Source organism: Oryza brachyantha, chromosome 8 (genome assembly GCF_000231095.2).
Source record: "Oryza brachyantha chromosome 8, ObraRS2, whole genome shotgun sequence".
In the NCBI taxonomy this organism is placed as follows: Eukaryota; Viridiplantae; Streptophyta; class Magnoliopsida; order Poales; family Poaceae; genus Oryza; species Oryza brachyantha.
The window spans coordinates 311,573-317,244 of record NC_023170.2 but is presented as its reverse complement, the minus strand read 5'-3'; the positions used below and the strand labels follow the sequence as shown (position 1 = coordinate 317,244).

The window sequence follows — 5,672 nt, the reverse complement described above, 5'->3', positions numbered from 1 at the left end:
AAAAATTAAGTAGAATTTATCTATTTTTACTATATATGCACTCTCTCAATCTAAATTTGGGCACTCACAATAGTCTAAATCCGATTCAAAGCACTAAAAATAAGTGAGTGATCGACACCCCTCTGTATTTTGTTCTAGCTCCGCTCATGTATATTTTTGCAAGAAATGATTCCAATTTCACTTATTTAGATGTGTTGTGAACCAATAGTACATCTTGCAATATTAATGCAATAGACAGTGCCACTAGGATAATTAATTGATGAGGGTATACGTACATGCGTAACCTCGTCTTTTCGCTTTTGCTTTGACTTGAAAACCAAATTTTAATTTTTAACCTTAAATTTAAAGTTAATTTTTGTTTTCTTCATCTTAGTTTATTTTCTACTCTTTACTTTTAGATCGCTAAGATCATGTATATAAAAGTTATAGCACAAATTATTTTTTTTGTTTTTAAATAAACCATTTGGGAGTTTTCAGTGAAAAAGCCAAACATGACCATAATTGCAGATATGTCGGTATCTTTAAGATAGGTAACCTGAATGGTATTGTCAACACTGCTTAATTGCAGACTGTGACCAGTAAAGGGTAGTTATGAAAATCGATGTTGATAGCCGGCCCGCCAATTAGGACAAAAGGAGAATATTGAAGATTATATCCATGACTGACGTCAACCGTATGTACGTTTATCCATAAAATTTGCTGAATAACATTGGAAAACCATGTCATGGCTAGTTGATCGATATCTTTAAATTTTGCTAGAGGACATTATGTCTATTATTTTTATTATTTTCCTCCTAATTAGAGATGATTAAAAAACAAAAATTGATGTCCCTCCAACAACAAGTATTTAGTATGGCAATTAATGTCCCTGACAAAATAATGATGCAGGAAATCTATTTGAAAAACATTTAGCCTTGACTATGGTGTGAAAAGAGGTCCAAAAATTGAGGAATTAGGAGAGGTAGCGTGCCAATTAAGTGAAGTGTATATAGTGCACGACAGCGATCCTTGATTGTTAGCAGCCAGCTACCAATCTCTTATTAATGTCTAGATGTGGCACGACAACAAATATTATAGTACGATGAACTTATTTTTTCCTATACACACACCAGCCACCTCCTTTACTCTCTATTTAAGGCCAGCCATGGTTGAGATGCTCCTTCACCAAGAGCATAAGTGTGCATGGCCAGTAGTTCCTAAGACAACTGTATGGCCTCCTACTATTCTCTCTTGCTGCCACTCCTCTGCCCTCTTCTCCTACTCCTCCTCAAACTCTGTTGGGCTAAGAGTAGGGATGATCAACTGTTCGACAAGCTCCCCTCGCCTCCGGGAAGCCTCCCAGTAATCGGTCACGTGCACCTTATTGGCTCTCTTCCTTATATCACTTTTCGTGACCTTGCCGCCAAGTACGGCCCTGACATAATGCTTCTCCGCCTTGGCACCGTCCCTACCCTGGTGGTGTCATCTGCTCGTGCAGCTCAGGCCATCCTACGTGTGCATGACAGTGTGTTCGCGTCAAGGACCTACTCGGCTGTCACCGACATCCTCTTCTATGGCTCATCAGACATCGCATTCTCCCCGTATGGTGAATATTGGCGGCAAGTCAAGAAGATCGCCACCACACACCTCCTGACCGCCAGGAAGGTCCGCTGCTATGCCGGCGCAAGACAGCAAGAAGTGCAGCTAGCAATGGCCAAGATCAACAAGGCTGCAACAGTAGGCATGGCGGTGGATCTCACTGAGTTGCTCAATTGGTATACCAATGATATAGTGTGCCACGCGGTGTCTGGCAAGTTCTTCCGTGATGAGGGTCACAACCAGACCTTTCGGGAACTAATCGAGGCCAACTCGTTGCTCCTTGGTGGCTTCAATCTTGAGGATTACTTCCCTAGCTTAGCAAGGTTGACTATCATCAATAAGCTACTTTGTGCCAAGGCCCACGATGTCCATAAGAGATGGGACCAGCTACTCGAGAAGCTCATTAATGACCATGCCCACAAGCAGTCCTTGTCATTGCTAGAACAAGACGATGAAGAGAGCGATTTCATTGATGTCCTACTCTCCATTCAACATGAATATGGTCTCACTCGAGACAACATCAAGGCAATCTTGGAGATCATGTTCGAGGGTGGCACAGACACATCATACATAGAGCTTGAATATGCCATGGCTGAGTTGATGCAAAATCCTCAACAAATGACCAAGCTGCAGGTCGAGATTCGGAGCGTAGTACCAAGGGGACAAGAAGTAGTTACAGAAGAGCAACTGCATAGGATGCCCTACCTAAAGGCAGTAATAAAGGAAACACTTCGGCTACACCTTGCAGCGCCACTTCTTGTGCCCCACCTCTCTATCGCTGATTGTGATGTTTTGGGATACACGATACCGTCTAGAACTCGTGTCTTCATAAACGCATGGGCTCTATCTAGAGATCCTAGCTTTTGGGAAAATCCAGAAAAGTTCATTCCAGAGCGGTTTATAAATAGCACAGCACTCGACTACAAGGGAAATGATTTCCATTTCCTACATTTGGGAGCGGGAGGAGGATATGTCCAGCCATGAACTTTGCGATCGCCACAGTTGAGATCATGCTAGCGAATCTTGTTTACCATTTTGACTGGGAGATACCGGTGGATCAGGCTGCAAATGGAGGGATTGATATGACTGACACATTTGGGATGACGGTGCACCGCAAGGAAAAACTCCTCCTCATCCCACGGCTCCCAAAAGATGAACTGCTTGACCTATCTTGACCTAGATAGTTGTGATGTTCATGTTTATCGATCATCGTGTGGGTGGTGGGTTTGTTCTATCTATATGCACAGGTTGATGGTTAGATATAATATAATGATATACAAAATCTAGTTTAAAATGATTTAGCTTGACTATGTTGTGAAAAAAGATGTCGTGGTCCATTACATTGTCTCTGATAATCTATTCAATTATTCAGTAATCAAATCAGGACTGAAGTGGCAGGGTACGTAGCAAGTCAGATCAAGCACATGAAACTCACATCGAGCATGACAAGCTAACCAGGCTTGTCGAAACCATGGTTATCGCCACGGTAACCACGGTAACCGCGTGCTCACGGTGGCACGGTAATGATAAGCCACGGTAGGAGCATATGAATTTATGCTGAATTTAAAAAATTATGAAAATTTGAAACACAAAATATATATAGTAGAGATTGATTTTGTAGCGATGTTTGGTGCAAGAAATAGACGAAGAAAAATTGAAAGATTTTTTTCATAGACATGTGGGAGGAACTTTTACTGTGATAGAAGTTTCTGGATAGAAACTCTATGATAGTTTACCCCGGATCATACTGCCTATATTTTGCCACCGATCGATGTGGATGCATATTTTTGCACGAAATGATTCCAGTTTCACTTATTTAGATGCCTTGTGAACCAATAATTGTACATCTTGCAATATTAATGCACTAGACAGTGCCACATAGGAAAAATGATTGATGCATGAGGGGTATATGTACACGCGGAACATAGAGTCTCATCTTTTTACTTTGGCTTTTGTCTTATAAGCAAAACTTTGATTTTTCAATCTTAAATTTAGAGTTAGTTTTGAGTTTTTCAACATAGTTTATTTCCTAGCTTTTAATTTAGATCGATAAGAACTGGTATATATATAAAAGTTATATCACAAACTATTTACCGTTTGCAAATATACCAATGGGTTTTTCATTAAGAAAAGGAAAAGCCAAACAATAACCCCATGATATTGATATATATAAGCTTGAACGGTATTTATCAACGCTGCTTAATTGCAGATTGTGACCAGTAAAGGGCTATGAAAATCGATGTTGATAGCCGGTCCTCTAATTATGACAGGAGAATTAAAGATTATATCCATGACGTACGTACGTTTGTTTACTGACGGATCTCTTGTTCTTTCTAATGAAAGTTCATGTAATTTGCTGATAGACATTGGAAAAAACATGTCAAGGCTAGATGATATCTCCAAGTTTTGCTAGAGGACATTAATTATGTCTATTATTTTATTATTTTCGTCCTAATTAGAGAGGATATCGATTAAAAAAAACAAAAATGCCCCTCCAACAACAAGTATTTAGTATGGCAATGGGGGTGAAGATGAAATTATATGATGTATGTTAGCAATATATTGGGGGTAATTGTAGATTTAGAATTTTGTAATGTGTAATTTGACCCTTTTTTATTTTTCAAAATTGAGGGAAAAAAATAAAAAGTTGAAAACTGACTCGATTTGGAGGGTATCGGGGCCGGCAGTCATATATGGTCTGCTTCGACCAAACCAAACCAAACCAAACTAAGGAATGAATATGTGCTGTCGTGGGTCGCAAATTAATTTATTGTCCTGTCTTAACATACATAGTTTTTCTTTTCAATTAGGAAATAATAATAAGATAATAGTTACCAGGCATGTCACAATCTAACACAACACTAGTTTCTAGATATGCCCTTTAATTAGCCGTGGCAAGCTTTTACAATTAATTTCCTCTGCTAAATTATATGAACTTTAAGTATCATGTAGAAAAAACTAATTACGTACGTAAAGCAAATTACAGGACAGAGGTATATATAGCATTGCAACATGAGCTGTAGCGAGGAAGAGAGCATGCCCTAGCTAGCTAGGGCTAGGGCAATGATAGAGATTAATTGGAGTATTATGAAGCTAAGGCTAGGGCAATCAATCGTTTTTGGAAGAGAAAAGTTGGGATTTAAATTGTAATGCCTTGTTTGCCTGAGCTTATTTAGCACTATTTTGTTTAGTGTGTTTTACCAAGACTTTTGTAATGACTTTATGCTTTTGGGATCACTGTCATGGATTCATGGTGTTCTGTGCTATCAGTTCATATTTGGAACGTTGCTTAAAAATTATCTGTCATCCAGGTATTACTAGGAACATTATTGTTTGAGTCAATTTGGGACGTGATCCCCAAACTTACTGTATGTCAGCAATTATTTTGTTCCCCCAATCCTTTGATTTGGTCCCATTCCGTTGTTTTGATATGTGTGTGTATGTATGAGCATATGTGAGTGTTGTTCGATGAAATGGTCATTTTTCTGTTATAATTACCATGGCTTAATCTGGTCACATTCTATTGTTTTTACAAGCATAAATGGATGAGCATTTGGAGTGTCGATGAAATGGCCACACAGATATAGCCATAGAAGATGACATGCGCATGAAGTGTTAAATAGATAAATATTCAATACTGACATACTAAGAGCCAACCTAATAACCCATTTATTGCATATCATAATAACCCCTTTATTGCATATGTGATAGCTGTGAGAACGCTATCGATGACATGGCACTGTTAAATAGCCCGTTGCTGGCTAACTTATTAGACTTGCTCATAATGCGAATTTAGTTGAAAGTAGTGCTTTCATATACACTCCGTAGATACGTCTTCACGAAATAAAGTTAATACTTCAAAAGTTTTGTCAGGTTTTTATCGAGATTATTTTTCTGTCAGATCGGAAAGATCAAAGCGGTCAGATCGATTGTATAGTAGTGCATCATGCAGACCGTAGGGAGCACTGCGGTCTGACTCAGACCACAGGGAAATGAATGGTCAGATCGGAGCATCTAGAGAGTGTGACTTTATCTAAAACTAGATATATATATCTTTTATTCCGTAAAATGATTTGGTTTTGAAAGTCCTGTCA

General features: G+C 38.9%; 1 pseudogene; it reads left to right on the top strand.

Annotated features, from left to right (window-relative positions):
- The first annotated feature begins 1,179 nt into the window (after positions 1-1,179).
- Positions 1,180-2,985, top strand: LOC107304758 (annotated as a pseudogene).
- Positions 2,986-5,672: the final 2,687 nt, after the last annotated feature.